Source organism: Rattus norvegicus, chromosome 7 (assembly GCF_036323735.1).
Source record: "Rattus norvegicus strain BN/NHsdMcwi chromosome 7, GRCr8, whole genome shotgun sequence".
In the NCBI taxonomy this organism is placed as follows: Eukaryota; Metazoa; Chordata; class Mammalia; order Rodentia; family Muridae; genus Rattus; species Rattus norvegicus.
The window spans coordinates 19,133,299-19,149,031 of NC_086025.1; the positions used below are offsets into that span (position 1 = coordinate 19,133,299).

The 15,733-nt window shown below is 43.8% G+C and overlaps 1 long non-coding RNA gene across 1 annotated transcript in view; it reads left to right on the plus strand.

Annotated features, from left to right (window-relative positions):
* LOC134479848 (uncharacterized) overlaps positions 1-8,131 on the plus strand; it is a 35,636-nt gene extending 27,505 nt beyond the window's left edge. The window contains exon 2 of the long non-coding RNA XR_010053645.1: positions 245-8,131. This is a non-coding gene — a long non-coding RNA (uncharacterized LOC134479848). The remainder of the gene's footprint in view (positions 1-244) is intronic.
* Positions 8,132-15,733: the final 7,602 nt, after the last annotated feature.

Below are 15,733 nucleotides of genomic sequence, written 5' to 3' on the forward strand. Positions count from 1 at the left end.
ATCTCGACTGTGATCTATCCAGAATCTCACATTGTAGACATGCACTGAGGCATGGAGTTTTCTATTTCCATGAAATTGGTATCCTTGAAAAAATAAAACTATACCAAAGATGGGGACAAATTCAAATATACAAGAACAGGTACAGGAGGTACTTGAACATGGATCTAATACTTCTATCATGACTGGGGATCCATGCCCTATGCCACACCTATCATGAGCACATCTTTTTATTCTCTTCTTCCAGCAAAGAGACTGGAGAGTGACCCCAACTTTGGAGTCCAGCCCTTGGAGAACATGGGCCTGCTGCCCTGACACATTGAGGCCACAGTGTGGGAAGAAGTGCTTCCATGCCTGCCATTGCTTTACATTGTCCCAAGATGAGCAGAGATACTGCCTGTGCCCTTCATGCTCAACAGAGGTCTGCCCCATGTGTCTGCACACCAGAGGAGGAAGTGCCCCTGCCATCTAAAGAATACTTGCACAAAGAACCCTTATTAACACCTACAGAATGGGGTGATTCAAGGGACTGGGCAAGAAAAGGAGGGATTTCCTGTCAAGGATCTGTTACATCAAGGAATCTCTGAGACCAAACCCTACTATATAACTTTCAAGAATATGGGTCCTGTGAAAGAGGCAGGATACAGAACCCCATGAATGGGTAAGAAAGTATGGGAGTGAGCACCGCATTGTTCACATTCTTCCCTATACCATCGTAACAGCATTAGCCTCTTCTAGGGCCTACTAACATCAAAGGGGTCCATGAAGATACTGAGTGTGCCCCAGCAGGGGACTCCTTGACCTAATAATGGAGAAGGGTCCAACCAGGAAAAAGAGGCAAAGAAAATATTTTCAGCAATTGTGGCAGCCATAAAGTAGTACCATGCCCTTGACCTTCTCCATTCAGATATAAAATGCAAGAATATCTGAAAAGATGGAGATGATAATGTGAAATTTATAGATCTCACCTGACCATCAAGGCAGACCCCGCCCCTTACTGAAGTTGCAGAATGAGACCTAGGATTTCATGCCTCAGAGCTCACATTAGGTGAACCAGGAGGCACATGTGGCGAGTCTGTGCAGGTTACTTTATTTTATCACCACAGGGTCCCACCACTTCAGAGCAAGCAGCATGAAAGGAATGGAGAAATAGATTGTCACAGCGACCTATGACATTGCAACTCACTTCTGTTAACCAATGAAAACTTAATTCTGCAGACCCACAGCGTTTCCGTAAAAGAAGCCCTCCATTCAAAATATTGACATTTTTGGGTAAAAGAAATGTGAGTAAATATCTCGACTGTGATCTATCCAGATTCTCACATTATAGCCAGGTTCTGAGGATGGAATTCTATATTTTCAAGGCATTGCATTCCATAAAAAAGAAAAATTTAGCAAAATGATGTGGACAAATAAAAATTCACAAGAAAAGGGACAGAAGACATTTGAGCATGGATCTAAGACTTACATCAGCCCTGAGATCCGTGACCTATGCCACACCTATCATGAATACACCCCTTTATTCTCTTCTTCCACAAAAGAGACTGGAGAGTGACCCCAACTTTGGCCTCCTCCATATCCAGCCCTAGGATAGCATAGGACTTCTGCCCTGACACTGTCAGGCCAAAAGGGGGCAATAAGTGCTTCCATGCCTGACCTTGCTTTGCATTGTCTCAAGAAGAAGAGCAGAGATACAGCCTATGCCCTCCATTCTCAAGATGTGTCTGCACCTTGTGTCTGCATCAGCACACCAGAAATGACAATGTCCCTGCCATCTAAGGAATCCTTGCACAAGGAACCCTCATGAACCATTCAGAGAATTTGGTGCTTCAAGGACTGGGCAAGATATCAGTGATTTCCTGTTCCTCTCTGAAGGAGTCTCTGAGGACAAAACCCTACTACATATGTCTCAAGAATATGGGTCCTCTGACAAGGCAGGACACAGAACCCATGAGTTTCTAGGCAAGTACGGGATGGTGCATCACTTCCTTGACCTTCTTCACTATACCATGCTATAATCATTAGCCTCTTCTAGGACCTACTAATGACAAAGGGGGTCCATGTAAATACTGAGTGTGCTCCAGCAGGGGACTTCTTGAACCAATAATGGAGGAGGCCCCAAGCAGGAAGAAGGGGCAAAAATATTTGTGCAAATAGTGACAGCCATAAATTACTGACATAGCCTTGACTTGGTCTGTGCAGACATAAACACCAGAATATCCTCAGCGAGTCAGAGGTTGATGAGAAATAGACAGAGATGACCTGAACCTCAATGCAGACTTTGCATCTTCCTGAAAAGGCAGCATGGGTCCAAGGGAATAATGCTGTAGACCTCACACTAGATGAGCCATTTGATGGCAGAAGAACAGATGTGGGCAGTCTGGGCATGCTACTTTATTTTATCACCACATGTTCCCACACATTCATAGTAAACACCATGGAAAAGACAAATACTGTCACAGGGACCTATGACATTGCAACTCACTTCTCTTGGTAAATTGAAATCTAAATCCCCAGACACTCACATTTTCCCCAAAGTTGAGTTCCTCCATAGAAAACATGGAGGGACATTCCCAGGTAATGAAATGTGAAGTTAATATGTAGACTGTGACTTCTCCAGATTCTAACATTATGGACAGGCTTTGAATCATGGAGTTTCATGTCAAGTAACTGGAATCCCCCAAAAAAGTAAATGGAAAAGATGGGGCCCTAACTACTCTAGAAGAACAGACACAAGATGTGAGCATGGATCTAAGACTTCATCCAAGCCTGTGGATCCAGGTGCTCCACCACCCCGACTCCTGCACACCCCTTCATGTCTTGTCTTCCACCCAACGGAAGGGCTTGTGAGCCCAACTGTGTCCTCCTCCTTTACCAGCCCTCAGGAGAGCATGGACCTGCTGCCCTGACTCTGTCAGGACACAGGGGGCAAGAAGAGCTCCCATGCTTTCCATTGCTCTACACTGTCCCAAGAGGAGGAGCAGATACTGCCTGTGCCCTGTATTCTGTAGATGGTTCTGCCCCTGTGAACACATGAGCACATCAGAACAGGAAATTCCACTGTCGCCTAAGGAAGACTTGGACAAGGAAACCTTCATCACCCTCTCAGAAAATTGGGTGTCTCATCAGAATGGGCATAAGAGAGAGCTTCCCTGTTGTTTCCTGTTTCCTTTTTGTTATTTCAAAAGTCTCTGAAGAAAAGCCACAACCCCCCACCCACCCATATCTTCCAAGAACCTAGGTCCTCTAAAGCAGGCAGGAAGCATTAAGAAATGAAATGGTATGCTTGTATGGCAGTGTTCATCACAACATTGACCTTGTACATTACACCATCCTATTACAATTAATCTATACCAGGTCCTCGTTACATCAAAGCCTTTCCAGCTAGATACTCAGTATGTTGCTGTAGGAAACTTCTTTGACCTCAGAATAGAGGAGGGCCGGCTGCAAGAGGAGGAGTCAAAGAAAACTATTTGGGCAGAGAGTGCCGGACATAAAGTATCGCCACTATCTTGACATTGTTTATTGAGACATTAAACATCAATACATTTTGCAAATTGCAGACTGACATATGAAGGTAATAGAGCATGATAACCAGGATCTAAATGAAATATTCTTATCAATATTCCTGTATCTTTTCTCTTTAAAGCATTATATGTGCACCAAGGTGGCATTGCCTGAGAAGACATAAACAAATACCTGTGTAACCCAGATGTGGAATTAGCAAAAGACCACAGAATTAGTCTACCTGAGTCTATCTTATTCAACATTGACTTCACAGGTGCTCCATGCTCAGGAGAGCGTGTGGGGTCACTTAGAAGAAGGGGTTACTTGGGCAGTTGTTCTCTATGTGCTTCAGCCAGCACTGGCTTCAGCTTGGATAAGCTGCATTTCTGAAGCCTCTGATAGCAGGATAACCACTCATGGTTGTCATGGTTGAGATTTATAAGTACTCCAAGTGTCCAGGACAGTGGATCGCCCTTCCCTTCAATAACATGCCTTTAGCATTCACAAATATATATTAATGACTCGACAGCAAAAGGCACTAAAATATCCACTGGCTTTGACTTTTGAATAAGTAAATTTCAGTGCATTGGATCCACTAAAGCAATAGCTACTAAGGTCTGCATGTTCCTTACATTCGCTGCAAAAAGACACCTGGACCCAGGCAGCAAACGTATAAAAGTGAATGTGTGCTTTAAACTCATTTACAAGTTGAGTATCCACTGGGATCATCAAAACCATTGTGAACAGAACAGCTGAGGGCTCACTTGGACCACAAGTAGGAGGCAGAGAGAGAATCAATTGGAATGGCCTGGGCTTTGATACCTGTAAACCCAGCCCCAGGGACACTGCTCTTCCCCAGACTATACTGCCTAATTCTTCCTAAACTGTTGTCCCAACTAGGAATTGTATTGAAGCACATGACCCTAGGGGTACCAACCTAATTCAATCTCCTACATAGGTGCTGATCTTTGTCACTAGGAAGAAAAAGGCTCTGAAGGCAACAGTCAAGACAGGCACTGTGCTGAGGTAGTGAGCGGGACACTCTCCACCTCTCCAGGTCCTGTTCTCATGGATCATTCATGAGGGAATTATAAGTGGAAAAAAAAAAAAGGAAAACACCGTGTGGATATGTTTGTGCTTTGGATTGGGGTTTGGTCCCTATAGTCCAGGGAGATGTGTTTTTTTCCCCCTGTAAAACGAAATGACTCTTATGTACCTATCTTGGCTCAATTTCACCTCCATATGTTGGGATTTTTCCTGTATATCTCATCAGAGGTCAAGGAAAATTCTCAACCTCAATTAATGGCCAATCTCTTCAGAAAGAAGAACCTAGGCATTCAGTACATGCTGCTTTCCTGCATAGCTGTGAAGGCTTGACTCTGTAAATTATCCTACCATGGCTTTGCAGGGACCTGAAAAGCATATAGTGTCGAGGAAGGCACAGAGAAGCATCTTACTACATTGTTTTGATATTGATGTTCTCCAGCATCTGAATCCGATTTTCAAGGGTCATGTTAAAGAAAAGTAACTGAATATTAATCCTGGCAGAAGAACCTTGCTAACTGTGTGAGGAAAGGGAACAGAAACTATCTGAAGAGACCGCAGTGGCATTCAATACTACCCCCAACCCCCAAACAAAGCCCAAACCAGCTGCTTATGCAGACAGCAGTATCAAGTGTTTGACTTTGTTCTTCCCAAAGGCTAGAGCTGTACCTTGTGAACCTGAACCCTTCCGGGCCCCAGACCTTGTCCTGAGGGAGTCATGCAATGGTAATGTTGAGTGCAGTCTGGGCAGGAAGCTCTCTGGGATAAGAGAGCAGCGCACCTCCTCTGCATAGGAAACACACAGGGTGAGCTGCAGGACAACATCCTAACAGGAACCCACAAAGTTCCATGTCCCTTACCTTGCCAGATAAACCCCCTCATGTACCAACTTTTGACCAGTTGCCCCAGAGAGGCCTCTGCTAGAAGATATTGAGAAACCAAAGATGAGTGAGGAAAAGTCACAGACTATTCCAAGTGAGAACTATCCAGGCCACATCACCTCAGCCTCCCATGTGCTGTGACTTCTATGACATACATGTCATATGTGCAGAAGTGACAGTATGAGAAAATAATGAAGACATACTTAATACTACTGGATCATGCCATAAATGTGGGCTTGGCTGAAGGCCTTCACAAAGACTTGGTCCATGGCCATATATTTTTCTATCCTCAAAATTTCTTGTCCTTCAATTTTTCCCAATAATTTAAGAAGCACTGATTCTGTTCATGCCTGCTCAGGCCGCTGTGTTTAGAACCACACCTATCTGAAGAAATGTCATGGGGAAAACTGTCTCCATGCTTAACATTTTCTTCTGCTGTCTCATGAATTGGAGCCCCAGATACAGTGAGGCCTCCCAGTGTCACTCTGTGGCTGTCCTTTATGCGAACTGCAGCAAAGTTCAGGAGCAGATCCCTTGCCATTTTGGTAATAAGGTGCTTGCAATCTGTTTGCAAACTGCAGAGGATAGAATGAAGGCAGGACTCTCAGGGTTGTTTTACCTCTTGCAGTTCAAAAGAGTTCCATCTTGATTCTTCCAAAGATTGAAATGGCAAACCGTTTCACACCTAGGAATTGTGTTTAGAGACAGGCCTCCTGTCTGTAGCTTGTGAGTTTAGCATGCACTGAAGTGCTGATAGAATGAAGCCCCCGTCATATGAAAACCAAGAGAAGGACAGCCTCTGTAGTCCAGAGAGGGATGTCCCTGGGCATCGGCTCATGTGTCACCTGATGAGTACTAATTGCAAATGCATTTTCCTCTGGTCCCTGGAGAAAACATGACGGAAAAAGATGCCTGAACAAAGCCCACCCACACTCAGAAGCAGTCCTATAGAGATTAAAAAGTGCTTCAGTCTACAAAACTAGCCTACCACAGACAAAGTGATTTCTATTGTGGACATAAGTCAGACTCTGGAGAGGGAAAAGTACAGATTCTCTATGAAATGCCAATATTCCCAGGCTTACATCCTAGGCATATCACTCGTCACAACTGATTAAGATAGCATTTCAAATTACATCCATTTCATGCTGGAGTATGAAGCAGTCTACTGGACGCAGTGGACAATATCATGAAACAGAGATTTGTCTGGAAACAATGTGTAGTCTTTAAAAAAGAATTGGGAAGATGCAATGGGAGGAATAATTGATTCAGGAGATCAAAGGGGGCAGCAGGCTGCTGAACGAGGAGACACAGAAATCTCATTTGTTGTTTGACCTCTACCCAGACACTGATTTGAACCTGCACTCCTTAGAATGTACATTACTCTTCAAAAATGCTTGCTTTTCCTCCTGTGGAATTCGTAGGGCAATGTCAGTGAACTCGTTATGGTGGACTATTAACATAAAAGTCAGAGAATGTCTCTGAGTATCTGTATTTATACTCAAACCCAGAAGTTGAAGTGACCAGCTCAGTCCTAAACACTCACTGACTCTAAGTAATTCCTCCCTCTCTCTTCTCCTGCAACTGCTAGGAGAAAGCATTTCAGGGCAGGCTTCCTCCCTTTACTTTCAGTGTAACCCTGTACTTCTTCCTGAGTGTCCCTATGTCATCCTCTATGAGGGCTAAACCTGGACCCATGTATAAGGATTCTCAGGGACTAATATCACTACTCTTGGGCACACCCTGAGTATAGTGGGATCTTTGACCTTGGTATCTTCCTAGGTGTCCACAAGGAGGCCCTGCTCTTCTGCCCATGCAATACAGCTTGAGTCTCCTCATGTCTAGAGACAATTGTCTAGAGAGGACATCTGCAAGAAAATCTTGTCTGCTTTCCTGAGGCCTGCCAGCTATTCCAAGCTCTCAGGTTCTCAGTAATATGTGAAGACTCACTTAGCAATTCTTCCAGGGTCTTTGTATAGCGCAATAGGACCTCAGTGGATTTAATGAAGTCTATGGCTCACTTAAACAGGATCATCTGGATTTTGGAGTTGATTAGGAGAAACAATGCACAACTGTAGAATAGGGATCCTAACAAAAGAAACAAACCCATGACCACCCAAGTGCAGAAGAAGTAAATATACTGCATGTCAGTTGGGTGCTCTGGGAGGCAGCAGTCTGCCATCGTTTCTGTGACTGTCATGACACACAGAATTGAGGTCAAAGAACTAAATCCAAAAGAATCCTGCTATTGTAGGCTGGAAGCACAAAATGTGTTATTTGGAAAACTGGTTCATGGGTAGGGGACACTAGGGACATTGTAGGCACATTTTACTTCAGTGAAGAGGGAAGGACAAAGGTGTGAGAGAAACAGGAAGAGAATGACTAACTGACTGAATGAATGAATAAATGAATGAATGAATTTTTGCTGTGGGACATATGATGAACTGGAGGTCTGACCCTAAGTCAGTGCTCTCTCATTCCTTCAGTGGCATTGCCATATCCCTTTATAGAAAGTACTTTTGGAAAGTTATAGAAGTCCCAGAGGATGTTTAAAGTCTTTCTCTCTCTCTTCTTCCAAATGGGAAGCATCCTGCCTTGATGATTAATTGTTCTCCTGACGGAGAAACCTATCATGGAACTCATGATGAGAAACCTATTTCTCTTTAGATGTAACAGATCCTCACCACATTCTTTGGAAGCAAAAGCCCATTAGGAAAACCCACCTTCCTCTCATTCCTTGAGATACTTCTCCCTGCCTCTATAGGCCCAGCAGACTTAGGATACCACCAGCATCACAGCCCCCAGAAGGTTTCACACATTTTTGGGGTCTGGTTGTAAGCCTCTGCCTCCAGGAAGGGTGGATTTTTATGACCCATGCATGGTACAGGAAAAAGGCAGTTCTGGATACTTGGAGAGGGCCAAATAAGACAGAATTTTAGTTTTATTAAGGACTACCAAGACGCCAGCATCAAATTCATATTCACAGAACAGACATCCTAAATGTCTTCCTTGTACCTGGAGGTATGTTGATCCTGCTGTCCTGAGGACTGTGCTATCTTTCCCTAACCCTCTGAGGTCAGTGTAATTGTCCTAGGTCTGTGCTTGCATATGGCCTCCCATACAGCAGAGTGTGTTCGCTGTTGGATTCAGCTAGGTCAGTCCTCCCTTGGACAGAGGTATCACATTCTCAGAGCCATGGAGCTATGCAGCAACTAAAACTATGGTCACTATAAATGTCTCACTCACACCTGTAATTCTGGACGATAGGACAGTACACCTATTCTAGCATTCTTTCACTAGACCTTACAGCAGTACTTTCTAGTGTCTGATGCCAAAGGCCTGATGTTGTTTCCCCTGTGTGTTGTCTGTGACTGGCGTGTTGACACCTGGCATAGAGGCCACCTTCTGTCCAGGTTCCTAGTGAAATTTCATTATTTGGTACACTCAGTTTCCATCATCTAAATCATAGGAGACAGGAATGTCTCCAGAGTCCTGTTTCAGTTTTGTTGATGGCCTTCTAGAAAGGTCAAGTGCACTCCTAGATCTGCCTCCTCAGGACACCTTCATATTCCTTCCCAAGTTATTCTCAGTGACTATTATCCAGTGCAGGACCTTCATTATGGGCCAGGTCAACTGCAGCCTCAGTCCTTCCTGCCTCTTCACTGTACAACTGTTGAGGCCAATAGGCTGGGGCCTGCACACAGAATATGGAGCCATTAGGATTTAACTCCAAAAGGAATCCAAACATGGCTGATTCCCTTCCCACTTCCCTCAAACCAAGGGGGTTATGTCTATCTGTGCTTTTAGGATTTAACTCCAAAAGGAATCCAAACATGGCTGATTCCCTTCCCACTTCCCTCAAACCAAGGGGGTTATGGCTATCTGTGCTGCCTATTTAAGGTGCTACGGGCAAAAGAATCCTTTGCTCTGAACACCTTAGGAGAGATTGCTGTAGAAAGACCATCACCCTGCTGTGTAGAGTGTCTAAATGTATTCCTCCTGCCCCTCTGAACTTTGTTCGCTTGGGCTACTGGGCCTGCTTCCCATTAGCTTCTATCCCTGTGCCTGGTGCCTGGGGATGGTCACTAGACCCTCCACATTTGGTAGTTGAATGATTGCAAATGCCTGGAGGAAGCCTTGTGGTGGAGGTGCACACCTTTACTTCCAGCAACATAGGCAGGTGGATCCATGAGTTACTTGCCAGCCTGGTGTACTGAGGGAATTCCAGGCTAGTCAGGGCTACACAGAGAAACCCTGACTTGGGACCTCCATGCTCCAAAGTGAGAAACCTCTTGTGGAGATAAAGGCAGAGTATCTGAGTACCTCATATCTGGCAGTAAAGTAGGCAATGTAAGTTAAACTACAGTTTCTGACAGTTAGGCTTGCCCATCCCCCAGGGTTCCGCCCAACAATACCCTTTCTAAAAGTGGGGGGAGGGTCTATCAGCCTCCCTTCCTTCTTGCTCTGCCACAAAACAACCACTGCCTGATGTGGACCAGTGTACAAAAATGTGTGTCTGGCATAAGTTACTTTGCATTGATTTGACAGACACTATGACCAAAAGCAACAAGGAGCACAAATGATTTAATGTGGCTCCTATATCCTGACCATTGTCAAGATTTAATGTGGCTCCTATTTCCTGACCATTGTCCATCTATGACGAGAAGTCAAGGCAGAAACTCAGACGAGGCATGATCCTGTAGTCAGGGAGTGAAAGAGAGCTGGCAGAGTGGCAGAGGAGAGCTGCTGACTGGCATGCTGACCTGACTTTCCTGCTCAGATAATGATGCCTTCTAATCGCACATCTCCAGATGGGACACCATGCTCCCATTGTAGTGACTGATGAAGAAAATCCCTTTATACCTTCCTATAGGATATTAATACAAGAGTTAACTCAGTAACATTTTCCTCCATTCAGATTTCTTGTGCTATTGATGTTGACCAGTTGACTATCGCACATGAGCACCATACAAATAAAAAGTGCAGTGCTACGGTCAAGTGAAATGTCATCAGAGACAGAAAATGACCTAGAATGTCTAAGCATTAGATGCAGCTGGCTGTTCCTCTTATCTTGCTGTTTTAAGATCTATTTGAAGCAGAAGGGAGGGCCTGCAGGTGTGGAGGACTGCAGGCTGGAATTCAGTGTTCACTAGGTGGAGGGGATCTGTCTGTCACAGTTCTGAGAAGAAGCTTATGGCTCTGACCTTCCCACTCTAGAGAGCCATAATCAGAGACAGGTCCTGACTGGAACTCACTCCTGTCAGTGAAATGGTCACTAACCAGCCTTTTGGTGGGCATGGAGAAAAAGAATTGTTCAGAAAACGTCCACCATAATGTTCTGCCCTGGATATTTATAGCCGGAAGACTGCTCCCCTACAGAGAGTACTCCTACCAAGACTAGCTAAACCTGTCTGCCTGATACAGCCGCAACCCATAAACCATGCTACCTTGATCTATGTATAATAGCCCAGTCCTTGTTCAGCTGAATGCAGTCACCCCACCTCTCTTCAACTCTATACTAAACACACTGAGCTTCCAGGGTGCTGAGGTTTCTCCAGCAGTGAGTCTGGACCACATTATCCCAGCTTTCTGTCCATATGCCTGTCTGTCTGTCTTCCGTCCTTCACCATTCTTGTCAAGTCTAAGTCCCCAAACCATGCAAGGACTTGGCAGTGAGCAATGCAAAGGAGACAGACAGAGCACCACAGAAAATATATGTGCACCAAGGTTTCTCCAGAGAGACGGTCTATGTTGGCAATAAGTAAGAAAGCCCGGCTATTTTTCTGGGAAATATCACAGAGATTCCTGTTAAATGTCCACAAGACTGGTCGCGTTAAATACCGAGAAAGATTCGGGGCAGGTAAGCTAGAGTACCCTACCAGAGGAACATGAGATGGCCTGACAGATTAGGGAACACTTGACACCTTTTAAAAGTTTTTTTTAAAGACTTATTTTTAGGAGCCTGTCTGTGTGACTGTGTGTGTGTGTGTGTGTGTGTGTGTGTGTGTGTGTGTGTGTGTGTGTGTGTGTGAATGCCCATGTGAGTACAGCTGCCCCAGCTGACCAGAATTTCCTGACAGTGGCATTAGAAGCAACAGGGATTCACCCTACTTGAGAGCTTGGGGACCAAACTCAGGTCCCAGGGAAGAGCAAGAAGCACTCTCAGCTGCAGGGCCATCTCTGTGAGCCCCTATTTAGCAACTTCTTAAACCAGCACTTTCCCTATGCCCCAGGCCTGCTACTATATATACATTTACAAAAGAGAAACAAAAGTGAATGTCCATATGAAGACATGTATATGACTGTCTATAAAAGTCTCACTTTGTAGCCCAGTGGGGTGACACATGCCTGTAATCCCAATTCTTAGGAAGTAGAAGGAGAATCAGGAGTCAAGGTCATCCTTGGTTACATTTGGAGCTGAGATCAGCCTGGGCATCGTGAGATCCCGTCTCAATACATAAGGGTTTTAGAGAAGGAGAGGTGGGTTAAGAACATGGTTTGCTTTTGTAGATGACCCAGTTTCTGTTCCTAGCACCCATGTGACACAACCATCTCTAACTCTAGTCCTAGGGCATCCGGAGTCTTTTTATGGTCTTTTAGGCCATCAGGTACACATGGTGCAGGACATACAGGCAGACAAAAACAACCATACACATAAAAGAAATAATAAACATTTAAAAATAATAAATAAACATTTGAAAGTCTGATTTGTAATAACTCCAAATCCGAACGTCCATGAACACTTAAAAAGGAGTTATGTAGCTATACAACACAGTGCTTTTTAAGCAGTGAAGGAAAATGAACGTTCATGTATGCAATACCAAGATTAACCTCAAAATGATGATGGTAACTAAAGCCAGCGTGACTCCACAACGTTCCTCACAGCAGGATTCTATTAGATAAATAAATGTAAACAGATTAGTAGTGATAAGAAACAGGTCAGAGATTGGGCAGTGAGGGTGACAGGGGAGGGACTAAACAAATTCAGAAGAAAACTTTGACTAGGGATAAGTGTGCTCACTTCCTTGACAGCAGTGACAGATTCACGATGTGTACAGATCCCAAACACTATTGAGCTGCTTACTATAAACATGTGCATTTTAAGGCATGTTCTACCCCTAAGAGGGCAAGAGTGCTGTCTTAAGATTTCTGAGAATTACAATAAGCTGAGGGCCTTATAAAAATAGTTTAGAATTAAATCTCCATTTACAATACAATTTAGACTTATGATTTCTTAGACCATGCCTCAATTTTACTGGACACTCTAAGATATTAGGAGCTGGAGAGCTGAGTCAGTGGTTAAAAGCACTTGCTGCTCTTATAGAGAACCTGGGGTTCAGCTCCTAGCACCCAGATTGGGTGGCTCACTGTGTCTTGTAACTCCAGTACCAGGGCATCAGATTTTCTTTTCTGGCTTCTACAGGCACCTGCATGCCCATATTGCATATAAACACATTCTCTCTTCCTCTTCCTCTTCCTCTTCCTCTTCCTCTTCCCCTTCTTCTTCCTCTTCCTCCTCCTTCTTCTTCTTCCTCCTCCTTCTTTTCCTCTCAACACACACACATACACATGCCCCAATCTTCAAAAGAATCTCTCTCTCTCTCTCTCTCTCTCTCTCTCTCTCTCTCTCTCTCTCTCTCTCTGTGTGTGTGTGTGTGTGTGTGTGTGTGTGTGTGTGTGTGTCTGTGTCTGTGTGTATGCTCACACTTGTAGAGGCCAAAGGTCAAAAGTAAGTACCTTCCTCATCACTTTCTACCTTTTTAGAACAATTATTACATTTGTTTATTTGGGGAAGGGATATTCACACCATGATGCTGGTGTGGAAGTTGAAGGACAATTTTTGGGAGTTGATTCTTTTCTTTTACCATGTGGGTCACAGGGATCACATGCTGGTTTGGCAACAAGAGCATTTACCCACCTTCATTCAGTGAGCAGAAAGCTCATAGAATAACTGGCAATCTTGGGATCTTGGGATCCTCTATCCAGTACCTCCAATACTGAGATCACAGCTGTACTTGTTGTTGTTGTTGTTGTTGTTGCTGTTGTTGCTGATGTTGTTGTTTAATGTGAATATGGAGAACTCAAGTCCTCAGGCTTCTGTGGTGAGCATTTTACCCACTAAGCCATTTCCCCTAAACACTCTCTATTTTGAATAAGAAGAAAGCTCATCAGATCATAGAAATCGGATCCAAAAGCTATAACAACAAAAATGGCACTGTAAATCTTTAAATAGTTTTTCAGATCTATCTTAATTTTAACAGGGGAGGTGGTGTGTGTAGTGAATTCTGGAGCCCACAGAGACATAAAGGTCCTTTGTAGCTGGAGTCATAGGTGGATGTGAATCAGGGCTGTAAAGAGAATATAATATATAATATATGATGTATGATGTATGATACATGAATATATATATATATATATATATATATAATCTAGATTTTACAATCTCTTCAGAATATGGTGATGACCTTTTTCACCAAAATTTGAAGCAAAGGATGTATAATTGGTTATGGAGTCTAAATAGGATACAGAAGCATATTTGTTTGTTTTTCTGTTTTTTGAGACATCGTTTCTCTATAACAGCCATGGCTGTCCTGAAACTTGATTTGTAGACCAAGCTGGCCTCAAGCTCACAGGGATCCTCCTGCCTCTGCCTCCTGAGTGCTAGGATTAAACGTGTTCTCCACCCTGCCTGTCCCTAGAAGGAATGTTTTTAATTAAATGTAAGTAGTTACTTTGACTATATGTTTATGATGATAAGGATTGGACCAGGAGCTTCATGCATGCTGAACATATATTGTGCCACTAACTGGTAGCCCCAGCTCCCTAAAATTTCTTAGACATTCTATCCAGTGGTAAAATAAATAATGTAAATGTCCAAATTCTCATTCAAAGGCAATGCATTAAACTTGATGCATCCTAGAAATGGAAGTTCAGGGAATGAGATGTCATTCTGTAGTTATTAGGGAGAAAAAAATTAACACCAGCAGCTACTGTAGTAGAGTGCTTGTGTTTATGTTGGGAGCAGTAGGATCCAGTCCAATCTGCTTGAAAGCAATATAGTAACATCAACTAACAGTAACTGTGCTTATAAGAATGTAAATAACATCTATGCTGATCCTGAAATATGGCATTTTAACAAGCTAATTATTTAAACTAGAGATCCCTCGAGAAGAGCTGCTCTGGGAGGACACTTTTACTTTGACATTCCTTTATCTACCTAAATCCAGATTTCCAAAGAACACAGTTATTTTTGCTTCCTTCCCTAGGTTTCATTAACTAACCCCATATAGTCGGGAATCAAGACTAAAGAATGTAATCACAACGGGACAGTTCTTTCACAAGCCATGGACTATCTCCTAGGCCCATTCAATTCCCAAACACACTCCGTCACTAACTGCTGTCTAGGCCTGGGGTTCATTTATTCCTCTAATATTCCTTTCGACTCCTCAGATTGGTCATCTTCCCCATCTCCCTCCCACGAAGAAGACAGTATAATTATGTAGACCTCATTGGGTAATGGCACTTCTGTGGTTCTTCCTCAAGCATGTTAATAGATGTGTTTATCTTTTTCTCCTATTAATCTCTCATTGTTGCTTCATTCCAGCAAGTCAGTGGAAAAGGTAGGGGCCACTTTCCCTTTGCCCTGCATCTACATAATCATTCAGTTGAGCTGGAGAGAGGAAAGCACCGATCCAGGCCATTTAATTGATTTTTTTTTTTTGCAACAGGCTGGATGAAGTTAGAGATAACGAAACGATAAAAATGCTAAGAATGTACTGTGTGCTGATTAAAGATGAGGAACTATTGCTGTCTCTGTGGATTTGGAATGACTTCCAAATTCCAAATTGCCCTGTTCAGTGAAAAGGGCAAAAGGGAAGAGCATTTTGCATGAACCAGTGCTCTGCTGGAGAATCAGAGCTAGAGACTTCTGGAAGGACTTTGGGGCTGGGGGTTGGGGGGGCTTGGGGAAGGGGCTGGAACAGGTAATCTGAAGAGTGCAGAGGCCAGGCCATAGGTCGGAGGTGGGGCAGCAGATCCTTCCACTGGTATATTTTCTTCTTCCCAAATGTCTTAGTTCTGCTGTTAAGGACTTACCTGTTTCTGGTTGGTTGGTTGGTTGGTTGGTGGGTAGGTGGGTGGGTGGATGGGTGGGCATATGTGGACCCAGGGCACTCTGCATACCAGGCAAGTATTCTGATCCCCAGGGCCTCTGAATATCTTTCAGCTCAGTGAAAAAGAGCCAGGGAGACGACCGAGAATATTCCCCTTTACTCAAATCAACTGATTGTGACTTTAATCACATAAAC